Genomic DNA, 14,847 nt, shown 5'->3' on the forward strand with positions numbered 1-14,847 from the left:
ATACTAGCCCACAGCCAGTTGCCCGTTTCCACCATACAGCCTTTGTGCGAGGATGCCCTTCTCTAACCTATCCGGGAAGAGTTACACATGCACATTTAAACAAGCCTGACAGACAATACTTTAGAAATAAAGGAAAGCAAAGTTCACGTCTGCCAATCCGTTCTACAGCCAGAATCGCCCAGTAATGTTAATATTCTTCGAGATACCTTCCTCTGGAATACATATCACGGTGGCCTTCCCCTTTAGATCAGTGCTGGTAGCTGTCTGAAAAGTGGGTAACTCCGATTCAGAACACTGGCCTAACACTCCTGGAATATAGCCGCCATTCTGGTTTTCATACATTAGGCAGGTTTGAGAGGGCGTACAATGCAATGGGTGCCAGCGCCTCAAACTACCCAACTAGTGATATTTAGGGAGATTGTTTTACTGCAAGCCAGTAGACAGTAGAAGCCTTTAAGCAGTCCTACACTTCCTCCGCCCAACCATTTGGCTACAACCCCTCAATCCTCAGCTACCCTGGAGAATCAAGAATGCTTGGTGGCGCGTTTCATATCATAAGTAGAACCCTATAACTTGGTTCGTAGTGAACATCTGCAATCTCACCAATACTTCAAAGGTATCCTGCAAGGATAATGGAGAACGTCAGAACTCAACCATTTTGGTTGAAAATGGCTATAAATAAGTTACAACAACAAAAGCTCACAGGTGATGGTGAGCTTTAGACATGGTTAACAAAACGAATCTAAGCTATACAAGAAAAACGCACTCTATCCCGAGTTTAAAGCTTATGTAACCTCATAAGAATAATTTGCATTGTTCATATCCAGGTAATAAACATAATACTGCAGGACCAAAAAAATAGTCCTCGAGACTGCCATGTGGTGGGCAGAACTGGAGTATGGATATGCCATGGTACCAAACTAGGGTTTCAGTAACTCCTCTAACAGTACACTTCATCCCTGTGCTCCTATTTGTTGCTAGTCAATGGCGAAGATTCAGTCAATAAGTAACCAGCAGGAACGGATGAGTAAGAATGAAAAGGGTTGTTATTTTTAAAGGCTGGGTCATATGAAAGGCCAAAACCACTGTAGGAAAGAAGGTAGGGGCGGTACCAACTTATCTGGTGAGAAAACTGAAACGGGAAAGACCCAACTGCTGTGAAATTCTACAACCCTATTAGCGGATGTGACTGTTACTAACAGTCTTCGATTCAGGGAAGAAAACAAGCCATCTGTGCATTGGCTTGAAAGGGGATGCAGTTTAGAAATCCACTACAAGATTCTGAGTCCGCAATAGAACAAACTAAGCAGGGTAGTGGGGAAACAAGTAACTCAGTCCAGAAAATGCACCATTAATGGCAACTGAAAGATATGCGCACACAAGTCAACCTGACAGGGAAGCCAGGTAAAGGCAACTCATGACTGCAGCTACTGGCATCTCCTTCTGTGCAATGCATGGACACAGAATATCAAAAAGGCACGATTAAAAGGGAGCCAAACCTTCTGAAAAAACAACACTGCACAACTGTATTCTGGCAACCACACATCTATTTTATAATAGTTGTAGGCTTTATATTAGCATCCACAAAACTTATCAAGTAGGCAAGAGGACTCTAGCTGCCACTGCTCAATTTCCACAGGTGCCGTGGCAGTGTTTGGGGGAAAATCCAAACATATTGAGACAGATGGTCCCCCCTCAACGGAAGAGGAAGCAGCAGCTGAGTAACAGATCATCATACTAGGGCCATCTTGCCTAATCTGGGGCAACCAAAAGCAATGGTCCCTGAACCTCCCACTGCTTCTGGAAGCAAACCACACGATCGTGATAAAAAAAAAAAATCCTGGTTTTCAGTAGGCCAAATCGGTGGTAGTAGCCCGCATATGCCCCCTGGGAGGGGCAGTAAGACTTATTGGTGCTTGGGTGGTGGGAGGCATTGGCATGCCCTTTTTGGACAGTCCCCACCCTAGGTAATAATTTTAAAAATCCCTGGTGTCTTGGGGGAGATTTTCCCCTTTCCATTCCCAATGATACCTCTCTTGGCTGGCTAGGTGCTCGGGGCTGAGATAACACCCCCCCCCCCCCTCTCTCTCCCCCCAACAGCAGTGAAAGTGAAATGAGCTTATCTGCTCCTCTCACTTTCTTTTTCAGTGAACTGACTTCAAGGCGCTCAATGCGCTGCTAGTCATTTCACCAAAAACAGCCTCGGAGCTGGGAAAGCTCATTCCTAGCTCCCGAGGCCGTTATTAGAGAAACCAAATCACTCTACAGTAAACAGCAGAGGAATTTGGCACTTGTGTGATGAGGACTTAATAGTTCAGTCCTAAGCACACAAGCACTGGTAGGCATGACGGAACCGTTCAAATGCGCACCAAAAGCATCCTAGAGATTTATTATCAATGATATACAAGCATGCTGTAGGAATACTGTCAGCAAAAAAAAGCAAAATAAACTATCCAATTATTCCTGCAAGCTATGCAAGTAGCTGACTGAAGCAGACCTACAGATTAAAACGTACAAGCCAGTCCACCACCCAAAGCATAACATAGGCTTGTAGAACGATTTTGGCTGATCACAACTTTTCCTTTAGAGGAAAGCTTTCAATTTCCTACATAAACCTACAGAAACCGCAATCCCCCATTGCAGGCCAAATATACATACACTGGATTCACTAAAAGTGTTTGCAGTTTGTGCACCAACTCTCAGCAAGTCAACGTGCTTAGGTATAGGCTAGATCGTAAAACACAATCAGTCACAATACGACCTCTCTTATGAATATAGAGGCAGGTGGCAGACTCCAACCCAAAACAATTTGCAGCCATTATAGATATGATGGCTTCCTAGGGTCCTGTGATAATAACATCCGATTGCTTTTTAATAAAGCATTTTGTTTCAATACTTCCGTAACAGGAGCAGCTGCAAAATCCCTTTTACAGCTGGCCACAAGCCTACTTCCAAAAGTGACTCTTTCTCTTCCAGATAACCTGAGCTGTGGTTGGGAAAGAGAAGGAAACTTTTTTCATATAACCATTTTATCTTATCAAGGCAATCTGGCAGAGCATTGTGTTGCCATTACCATGCCACCAGCAGCTGGACCTCTCAGCTTACTATTGATAGGTAGCAAGTACACCTTTTAAAAAAAAAAAATTATTAGATGCTGCTCCTTTCTATTCTAATGACAAAAAATTGTTTTAAAAAGTTACCCAATAGTCTTTCAACAACCAAAGAGAGTGATTAAGCAAAAAAATAAGGGAACCAAGCACCCCTGAAAGTGTCCGAAGATACGGCACTCGCCACACCAACGTATGGTGAAAAACTTTCAAAACTATTCAAATTCGTGCTAATGACTGCATTTACCATGATGCCTTGGGGTCACAAATGCTGGAATGGAAGACAGGGTGCTCCCCATTTTGACCCCTGAAAGTGGATTCAAAGACCACTCAACGCTTCAGCCCTAGACTCTAGTCTAGAGACACTTTTCACCGAGCATTCCATGGTAACCATGAACAAGAGAAGAAAACCACCGCTGCCATCTTTACTGACTAGGTCATGCCCTGGGAACCAGGTTTCAAGAACAGCAATGGAAAAGTTGAATGTAAAAGTAAATTTTGAAGAGAATATATAATTCTTATGCTAAGAATAGTGTGACAGAGGCACATCTGCTTCTCCTGTACAGTGTTATACTGAACTGCAGTATGGTTTGTGGACACAAACCAGCTGTACCCAAATTTTGCAATTGTGCAACTGAGGTGGTGTAGAAGACTGCCTGTATAACATGGCTGATTTCTCGTAGACCCGTCAGCCTTATGGTAGTCTTCCCCAAAACCTTTTTTCTATCTCCTTTTTGCTAACCTTGCTCATGCTGGCCTTAGGACCCTGTGCACTTCACCACTGCTAACAAGTGGTTAAGTGCTTGTGCCCTCCCCTTAAAACATGATAGAATTGAATTATACCCAATTGGCATTTTATTTTTAATTTACGAATGTCCCTAGTACGGTGGCACTGCATGTGCCCAGGGCCTGTAAATTAAAATGCTACTAGTGGGCCTGAAGCACTGCTTGTGCCACCCACTCAAGTAACCCTTTAAACAAGTCTCAGACCTGCCATGGCAGAGCATGTGTCCACAGTCTACACCTGCCATGTTGATCTGGATGACCAAACCTTTCTTTGTAACCCATATGTCACCCATAGGGTAGGCTCAGAACTGCTCAGAGGTCAAGGCACACTGTATTTAAAAAGGTTTAACATGTTCTTTTAAGTGAAAAACTCAAATTCATGTTTCACTACTGCAAGTCCCACCTCTCCCTTAGGATAACATTGGAATTACCTTATTAAAATTCTAAAGTGCTGGAGAGTTCAGTTTTATGGGGGAGGCTTATTACAGTCCTCCAGAGATGAATAACAACAAGATCCGACTTTGTAGCAGTTGGAGGAAAATACTCTTAGTCTTTGCCATAGCTCTCAAGCTTCCTGGGAAATCTCCTAGTCACCACGCCTTTTACCAGGCCTCTCAAAAGGATCCTGTAAATCACTTCTCAACTATGCAGACGATTTTTTAACAGAGCATTAAGTCCTTGTTCAGTCTTTAATGCCCAGACTCATGAGGACAGACAAATCTTTAAAGTACTTCTAGCCTGTGGGTACAAACTAAGCTGGATAAGGAGACTGGTTCAAACAACTTTTCCTTTTCAGTCTCTTCACTAGTTTTAAATGGGTTCAAATACGTTTTTTTTTTTTTTTTGGGGGGGGTGGGGGGGGGTAATTTAAGCCTGTATATTATCCAGTGATCAATGAATTAGTGACAATCACAGATTCATACATTTGGAATTCCCACAGACCAGCCATACCACTTTTGCAGCAGTTCCTGGTTGCCTGCAAACTTTCAGATGTCTGTGTTCTAGATGGCAAGACACCAACTCCTGTGTTCAGAGATCCTAAACTCCTTTCACCGTCCTCCTCAGACACTAGGACGGACCACCCACCACCTGTGCTGGAAACCTGCTGACCTACCAACAAGAAACCGTGACAAATGGCAGAGGAATCCCCTGATCAAAGGCACCCTATATTAAATGGTGTTCAGTGTTTATATTTGAAGGCCAGATCATTGGTTCTTTGCGATACTACGTGTTCCCACCAACTACCAAATTCCAAGATAAGTGGACAATTACTACTTCTATATTAGCATTTCGGCTCCCAAAATTAGGTCTATTATCTCCTAGCAGAATAAAACTTTATGTGCGTTTTTAAGGTTTAATCACAGTCAGTGTGAGCGAATTACTGGTGTGGTTTTCAGAAAGCACAAGTTATTAATTATACAGAACTTTCCAATAAACCTAAAAATCTAACCTCACATTTTAACTGGATGTGATATGTATTAGAAATCTGAAATCGCATTGTAGCTATTTCTCGACACAAGTTACAGAACTTCAACTTTTAACCTCAAACGCACCCCTTTAAAGGTAAAAAAAAGCTACAATTGCCTATGTGGTGAAAATTCCAAATGCACTTTGCTGTTGGTCTTGATAAAGATATACTTTCAAAATATTTGGCATAAGCACCTAGCTTTGCGACATACAAGACTCTTAGGGGTGACCTAGCTAGTATAAACGGGAAACAGCCATTACAGCACAGACGCTACCAAGCATTGCTATGACAATGCGCCTGTTACAAAGTGAGTGCAATTACCACACAACCTTTATCACGCAGGAATTCACATAGGTCTTCCTATGTAAAAGAGCACTTTTGACAGACCTGCATTACTACAGTGGTTGGACAGCAGCTCGTCCAGCCATAATCGTGTTTGTGATGCCATGTTTTTCAGTCACATATTGACGCGTTAAATGTACACTAAAGACCGTTGAGACATTAAACCTTCGTGCCACTGATGCATTTTCCAGCACGAACAATGAGTTAGTCAGCAGACAAGTGGATGTAATCAATTTCAAAACACCAAGACTATGACAGTCTAGCAGTTCCCAGAGTAAAACTAGATGTGAAAAAAAGCAACTGGTATAAAACCATGCAGAAAGGTGAAACCGCTACAAAAATATTTTATAACACAAACACGAGATAAATCACAACACCAGGGCAAGATTAATTACATTGGTTTGTGATGAGCATCTCAAGCTCCCTGTCAAATTCAGCAGACTATAGATTGTGGCAAACTGGCCTTCAAGTAGTTTCATGGATATACCCTTATATGTTGCAACTTAATTTAGTACGATCTATGGTTCTGATTGTGTTCCTATACAGGTCACTGCATGCACTCAGTGTCTGTCATGACCACAGGGCAAAATGATAGTTTTCCAGTGTGCACCGCCTCCTTAATATGTGGCCTATGCATTTTTTCATTCTTTTTTTAAAATCAGTAGATGTACATCAGGGAGCATCCAATCCAGAACTCTGTTCTTTCGAATATGTTTCCTAGCTGCAGTTTTATTTACACTCGCAACAAAGTGTATTCAGTCTTGTATTAGACCCTTTGTCTGAGATTTCGTGCTATAGCCATAGGATGTTTGGAGTTGACAAATATCTCCCCTGTTAAAGTATTTGCATCACTTTTCACTTCCTTTATTCACTGCTGAGAGCCTTAAAAGACCAATTCGCTTTTTTTCGGGTTAAGCTTTAAGTACTGCGACGTCCCTAAATAGCATATGGTTCCTACTGAACAGATTTCAGTCTGAGTTCTAATGTTCGTTAAGGTCATCTATGTGCGTCTCAGAAAGGGCTTTTTACATTTCTATCTCATTTTGACAGGAGCAGAAAGACATCCAGATGTGGAGCAATTTAGTTTTTTCCCCAAAGCCCTATCACTGCTCACACAGGCTGCTCCACATATGAATTTTCTCAACCCAAGAAATATTTCAGAGGTTTATTCTTTGCCCTGTTCCTAGTGATGATCGTGACAATAAATTAACAGAAATGTGTTGGGTGATCTGCTTAAGGTCAAAACCTATGTGCCGACTATAGTACAGGAGGGCTGATTGAGGTCTCCCCATCCTGCATATGGGCTAGTATGGCTTGAGAGATGCATATGCCAAGCAAGCGAAACTGCAAATGCAAAATGACCAGTATTTTTGGCTTAAGGGATCCATATATGAACTCGGACCAGCGCGGTTAATTTTACTATTTAGGTAGCTTTAAATATCTGTGTCCTGGTGCTAAACGGTACATTTATTTCTGCGCTTTAATTTGGCAATATGAATAGTGGCCTTTTACTATTACAAATTGTATTTGGCAACACGTACAATCATCACCTGTGTACGGGCTGTTTAAGACTTTAAGGCAGGCTGGGGCATGGTTTGTAGAAGTCGCATCTATAGAGGAGGGGCCATAGTGCAACAATCACTGCAATGCGTGATACGAGCTAAGATCCGGACTTCAGGTTACTGGCATCTCACATCTGACGAAAGCAGCATCACCATCCCGAGAGGGAGCAATTACAGGGGGCGTGAAGGTATGCTGCGGATCCGTAGACGGTTGTTTGGGCCTGTTCGGGCACTGCATGCTGCCTGAAGACCCTTCAAACTATCGTAAAGAAGTTAAGGGTCCATGTTTATGTGAAAGGGAGCCAATTTTCTGCAGCAGGCTCATAACATTTTATTTAGCTGCCCGGTAGGTAGGCATGCTTTGCTCTAAATATTGCCACCCCTCTTCCCCGGGCATAGGGGGCAGGTATACACGAATACATTACGGTTATAACATGGATAGGATAACGGGTAGGGTGTAAATAGGAGAGACGTGACCACGGGCGGACAGTCTGCTTCAGGACGATACGAAGGACAACCGTTCAGTAAAATTATTATTTTTAAGCATAAGACGTTTAATTGGAGACACTGGTGAACTTTCACGAATCAACACTTCCCTGTGTGAGTAGTCATGTTAATTGTATTCCTAACCATACTAATCTAACGAATGCTCGTAGTTTCTGTAACAATTGTACAATTATTAAGCCTACTTGGACCTTCCTTTCACTTGTTCCCTAACTCAACCAACCCAAAGGCAGAACTGCAAGCGAAAGTGTTTCCTGCGGGTCAGAAATAAAACGTAGTGCTGTTGATGAAGCAAACTTATTAAGCTTTATAAGAAAGGAAGGTATGAAAAGGAAACGACTTTTTGATGCACACTCACAGCTTGTTATATTAAAATCTAAAAAGCTATTAAAAATAAACTGAATTAATGTCTGTACAGGAAGTGTGGCTAGATAAAGCCACGGGTACAGATTTACTACTTCTTGCTCTGTCTGAACCATAAAGTTCTTGGCGAGGTCGGTCATAGTGCTCGGTGGCAGCTGCTGTTGCTAGCAAACGAAAAATTCACCGTAAACGCTAACCAAGTTTTTCCTTTTAAACATATGATCTTCAAAAATAGCCAGTCAGCTGCTGAAGCAGTGAATGCCCTGACTTATCGCACTCCAAGGAATACTTTACAGTACCTGATGTCTCCTTTTAAAGAGCCAATTCTAAAATAATTGAAACCTAAGTTCAAAAACTCCCAACACAATCAACAGAACAGCATGGCAGCAAACCACCGAAATTAAGGCAACAGCTTGACTTTAGACAAAGATCACTTTACCCAAAGTACCATAAGGAGCAGATTCTGGACTGTATTTTCGCCAGCGATATGGATACTGGCCCGTTTAGCAGTTGTTTGATGGACTGGTACAATCATTGCATGATTTTTTTTTTTTTAGCAAACATTAGAGAAATGCCCCATTAATCTATGAAAACCCACATCTCATTCATAAAGTTGAAAGCAGTGTCTTATTAAACATAACTGTTCTTATAAAAGAAGTACATAAGTGGTCTTCCTCTAGTGATGTAAATAAGATGATAGGATGTGTTAACTTGATGCTGTTAAATTTTATTAAGGAAGGCGGTCAAATGCGTACATTTTACAATTCTGAGTTTCTAGTGGAACTAAAAAGATGCCTGTAAGAGTAAAGTAATTAGAAAGAGGTTGTAATAACTATAAAATATTTTGAACCCAGTGAAAGAACGCCAACACAGACTGAATACACTTCACTTTGATATAACCAGTAGACTTGCAGGGAAAGCGCTATCAATTCCTAGCCACACTACGGAGAAAAAAAAAAAAAAAAAAAAAAAAGGAAGAAGAAGAACTGCTTCTATATGGGGAAAGTCCGGGTTTTAAAAAAAATATCTAGGTTTAGATCTGTTATACCACTCCACTCCACGGGGGAGAAGGGAGAATTAGGGGTAGCTATAAAGAGGCAACTAAAAAACAATAAGCAGACTAACTTTTTTCATTACTTAATCAGAAGCAAAATAGTTTTTAATTACATATAGCCAAGTGTAGCAAACCGACCAGGTCAGGGAGACCCTTGACCATATAAAATTAAATAAAGAATGTGCTAGCCACTCTTAAGAAGGGGATAGTCACTGTATCTTTAATAATTTAAATGTATTTGTATTGTGTTTTCTTGCATCGTCTAATGCACAAAGCAGACGACTCATGTTGCATAATGCATAATGCATAGCAAAGATACTTAAAGAGAGCGCTTTTGGTCTGGAATCAGTGCAGACGGAAAACGAACAAGAATCTGCAATGGATTTGTCTCACATTTACTTTAGTTGGAGCTATTGGCATTGTAAGTTTATAACTGGACTTCTTTTGCCACGTTCATTGGTCAACCCTGCTGCATATTTTGGTCCTTTCCCAACCCACAATGATCATTACAAAGACTTTACAGCAGAATATCAACTTTAGCAGAAAAGTTTCTGGATTAGCATGTGACTCGTAGTAAAGCACTTCAACGCCTCATCAAGGGTAGTAAACACTACAGAAATACAATTACGCTACATATTCGTCCATTCAACCACAATCAGTTTTAAAACACCCTGCAAAGGTGGATAGGAAGCCCAGCCCTTGTCTAATTGCAAAAGACTACTCAAAACACGTGGTCACATACTTACTGGAAGGCTTAGCCCCGCACACTACCAGTAGTCTCTTTGGAACGGCAAAAGAACCCAGGAAAGTTTCTTTGCTTCAGGCAGTTCGAAGAGGTCAGACAACGGCAGATTGTATTAAGCCTATCAATGGCTTTTATGCCTTACAGCAACCAAACAAGGGGTGGAACCCATCTGAATGATCTCACTCCTTTCGACAGTCTTTTTGAGAACATTGTCATTTTAAACACTGAACCGCGATTGAATATTCGGGACCACAATGTTAGAGGTAAGTAAAGCAGTCGACAGCAAGTTAGGTGAGTGGGTAAGATCTGCTGCAAAAAAATGCCACCATTTTCAAGCTGTAATTTGCAAATAGGGCGATTTTAAAAAGAAATCAGAGGAAATGTATTTTCCCTAGTGCCTTACACTGAAGGTGCAATTGTGAGAAGGAGACGGCTGATTTAGCAATTTTATACTCCGAAAAACAGGAGTCTTTCCCTTCTTCTGGGGCGCATCACAGCTTACAGGCTTTCGCCCCAAGGGCTGGAAAATTAAAACAGGAAAGGCAGAGCGTGGCTACAGATATGACAATGAGCCCTTACGAATCAAACACAAATCTCAACTAGAGAGGATGTGGCATAACAGCTAGAGCTGCCTACTTTGGAACTGGGTTCGAGTCTCGCGTGGGCGCTCCAGTGTCTTAAAAAAACAATTAAATTAAATACATTGCGATTGTTAAACAAAACGACAAATACAGAATGCCTGCAAATGACTCCCATAGGGTGAACGAATAGAGGAAGTAAAGTGAGCGGTGCGACCGCTATGCTTAAGGATAAAGCGCAGCGTACCACATTGTAACAGTTACAAATAAACAAAAGAAATAATGTGAAGTAACTGGTAGTTACAGAAAGTGCTCCGATACTGCTGATTGAGTGCTGTGTAAGACTTGAAAGCAACATGGGGGGAAACTAAATATAAAAGTAGTTGGTTGGCACACCTCCAAGTATATTGGCAAACGTGTAATTATCCATGTAACAGGGTCGGTCCCCAGGGTGGTAACAAAGCAGTCTGAAAGCGGGACAAACGTCAAGTATTTACCAATGACATCAAGGGATTTTTTTTTTATTTTTAAACAAGTCCATTAACGAGTGAATGTGATGGGTGTGAGGTGGGCTTGGTTGAAAGCCGATAATACTTAAAACAGGTCACAAGAAGTACTTACGCACGCGACCTAAAAAAAAAAAAATATATATATATATAAAAATAATTCAACAAAAGTATTCACTGCACTCCATGAGGTTCCAATAGTGCCTATTTATTCATGCCAATATAACAACCACCTACGCGTTTCAACTCCACCAGGAGTCTTCTTCACAGTGCTTAAGTACTTCTTGTGACCTTTGATATGGAAAATGTCACTTACCCAGTGTACATCTGTTTGTGGCATTAGTCGCTGACCAATTTTATATGGTCAAGGGTCTCCCTGACCTGGTCGGTTTGCTACACTTGGCTATATGTAATTAAAAACTATTTTGCTTCTGATTAAGTCATGAAAAAAGTTAGTCTGCTTATTATTTTTTAGTTGCCTCTTTATAGCTACCCCTAATTCTCCTTTCTCCCCCGTGGAGTGGAGTGGTATAACAGATCTAAACCTAGATATTTTTTTTCAAACCCGGACTTTCCCCATATAGAAGCAGTTCTTCTTCTTCCTTTTTTTTTTTCTTTTCTCCGTAGTGTGGCTAGGAATTGATAGCGCTTTCCCTGCAAGTCTACTGGTTATATCAAAGTGAAGTGTATTCAGTGTACTGTGTTGGCGTTCTTTCACTGGGTTCAAAATATTTTATAGTTATTACAACCTCTTTCTAATTACTTTACTCTTACAGGCATCTTTTTAGTTCCACATCCCGCCATCTGGTGTTGGGCTCGGAGTGTTACAAGTTGTTTTTCTTCTAAGAAGTCTTTTCGAGTCACGAGACCGAGGGACTCCTCCCATTTCGACTCCATTGCGCATGGGCGTCGACTCCATCTTAGATTGTTTTGCCCGCAGAGGGTGAGGTAGGAGTTGTGTATGCTAGTAATAGTGCCCATGCAATGGAGTGAATGCGTATGTACATAATAAAGTTTCAAGTAATCTATTTACAAATGTTTAAGATCTACTTCTAAACGGCTACAGGCTCCCGGGGAGGCGGGTGGGCGCATGTGAATCTGCAGTGACTAATGCCACGAACAGATGTACACTGGGTAAGTGACATTTTCCGTTCGATGGCATGTGTAGCTGCAGATACACATGCTGTGCATAGACTAGTAAGCAGTTATCTCCCCAAAAGCGGTGGTTCAGCCTGTAGGAGTTGAAGTAGTTTGAAATGTTCTTAGTACAGCTTGACCTACTGTTGCTTGTTGTGCAGTTAGCACATCTACACAGTAGTGCTTGGTAAATGTATGAGGCGTAGACCATGTTGCTGCCTTACATATTTCGTTCATTGGAATATTTCCTAGAAAGGCCATGGTAGCACCTTTCTTTCTGGTTGAGTGTGCCTTTGGTGAAATAGGCAGTTCTCTTTTAGCTTTAAGATAGCAGGTTTGAATGCACCTAACTATCCATCTAGCAATGCCTTGTTTTGAAATTGGATTTCCTGTATGAGGTTTTTGAAAGGCGATAAATAGTTGTTTTGTCTTTCGAATTAGTTTTGTTCTGTCAATGTAGTACATTAGTGCTCTTTTGATGTCTAATGTATGTAGTGCTCTTTCAGCTACAGAATCTGGCTGTGGGAAGAACACTGGTAATTCTACCGTTTGATTCAAGTGGAACGGTGAGATTACTTTTGGTAAAGATTTAGGATTTGTTCGTAGAACAACTTTATTTTTGTGTATTTGAATAAATGGTTCTTGAATGGTAAACGCTTGGATTTCACTCACTCTTCTTAGAGATGTGATGGCAATTAAAAATGCAACTTTCCACGTTAAGTATTGCATTTCACAAGAATGCATGGGCTCAAAAGGTGGGCCCATGAGTCGTGTTAATACAATGTTGAGGTTCCATGAAGGAATTGGTGGCGTTCTTGGTGGTATAATTCTCTTTACACCTTCCATAAACGCTTTTATGACTGGTATCCTAAATAATGAAGTTGAGTGCGTAATTTGCAGGTAAGCTGAAATTGCAGTAAGATGTATTTTTATGGAAGAGAAAGCTAGTTTTGCTTTTTGCAAATGTAGTAAGTATCCTACTATATCTTTTGTAGATGCGTGTAAGGGTTGAATTTGATTATTATGGCAGTAATAAACAAATCTTTTCCATTTATTTCCATAGCAGTGTCTAGTGGTAGGCTTTCTAGCCTGTTTTATGACCTCCATACATTCTTGTGTGAGGTCTAAGTGTCCAAATTCTAGGATTTCAGGAGCCAAATTGCTAGATTCAGCGATGCTGGATTTGGATGCCTGATCTGTTGTTTGTGTTGTGTTAACAGATCTGGTCTGTTTGGTAGTTTGACATGAGGTACTACTGACAGGTCTAGTAGTGTTGTGTACCAAGGTTGCCTTGCCCATGTTGGTGCTATTAGTATGAGTTTGAGTTTCTTTTGACTCAACTTGTTTACTAGATATGGAAGGAGTGGGAGAGGGGGGAAAGCGTACGCAAATATCCCTGACCAGTTCATCCATAGCGCATTGCCCTGAGACTGATGTTGTGGGTACCTGGATGCGAAGTTTTGGCATTTTGAGTTTTCCTTTGTTGCAAATAGATCTATTTGTGGTGTTCCCCAAATTTGGAAGTAAATGTTCAGTATTTGGGGGTGAATCTCCCATTCGTGGATCTGTTGGTGATCCCGTGAGAGATTGTCTGCTAACTGATTCTGAATTCCTGGAATAAATTGTGCTATTAGGCGAATGTGGTTGTGAATCGCCCAATGCCATATTTTCTGTGTTAGGAGACACAACTGTGTTGAGTGTGTCCCTCCTTGTTTGTTTAGGTAATACATTGTTGTCATGTTGTCTGTTTTGACAAGAATGTATTTGTGGGTTATCATGGGTTGAAATGCTTTCAGCGCTAGAAATACCGCTAACAGTTCTAGGTGATTTATGTGTAACTGTTTTTGCTGTATGTTCCATTGTCCTTGGATGCTGTGTTGATTGAGGTGTGCTCCCCACCCTGTCATGGAAGCATCTGTTATCACGTATTGTGGCACTGGGTCTTGGAAAGGCCGCCCTTGGTTTAAATTTATACTGTTCCACCATTGAAGCGAGATGTATGTTTGGCGGTCTATCAACACCAGATCTAGAAGCTGACCCTGTGCTTGTGACCATTGTGATGCTAGGCACTGTTGTAAGGGCCGCATGTGTAACCTTGCATTTGGGACAATGGCTATGCATGAGGACATCATGCCTAGTAGTTTCAATATTATTTTGACTTGTACTCTTTGTTTTGGATACAAGGCCTGTATTACATTGTGAAATGTTTGTACTCTTTGTGGACTTGGAGTAGCAATCCCTTTTGCTGTGTTGATTGTTGCTCCCAAGTATTACTGTGTTTGGCACGGCTGCAGGTGTGACTTTACGTAGTTGATTGAGAAACCTAGTTTGTGTAGGATTTCTATGACATATTTTGTGTGTTTTGAACACCGTTTTAGCGTATTGGTTTTGATTAACCAATCGTCTAGGTATGGGAACACATGTATTTGCTGCCTTCTGATATGTGCAGCTACTACTGCTAGGCATTTTGTAAAAACTCTTGGCGCAGTTGTTATTCCGAATGGCAACACTTTGAATTGGTAACGTATCCCTTGGAATACAAACCTTAGGTACTTTCTGTGTGAAGGATGTATTGGTATATGGAAATACGTCTAGTGTTGTCATGTAGTCTTGTTGTTTGAGCAGTGGGATTACGTCTTGTAGAGTAACTATGTGAAAGTGGTCTGATTTGATATAGGTATTTAATGTTCTAAGA

The 14,847-nt window shown here is 41.2% G+C and overlaps 1 protein-coding gene across 1 annotated transcript in view; it reads right to left on the reverse strand.

Annotated features, from left to right (window-relative positions):
- The window catches only part of UBE2D1 (ubiquitin conjugating enzyme E2 D1), a 46,884-nt gene that overhangs the window by 14,551 nt on the left and 17,486 nt on the right, over positions 1-14,847 (reverse strand). The gene's annotated exons all lie outside the window — the stretch shown is intronic.

This window comes from Pleurodeles waltl, chromosome 6 (genome assembly GCF_031143425.1).
Source record: "Pleurodeles waltl isolate 20211129_DDA chromosome 6, aPleWal1.hap1.20221129, whole genome shotgun sequence".
Taxonomy (NCBI): domain Eukaryota; kingdom Metazoa; phylum Chordata; class Amphibia; order Caudata; family Salamandridae; genus Pleurodeles; species Pleurodeles waltl.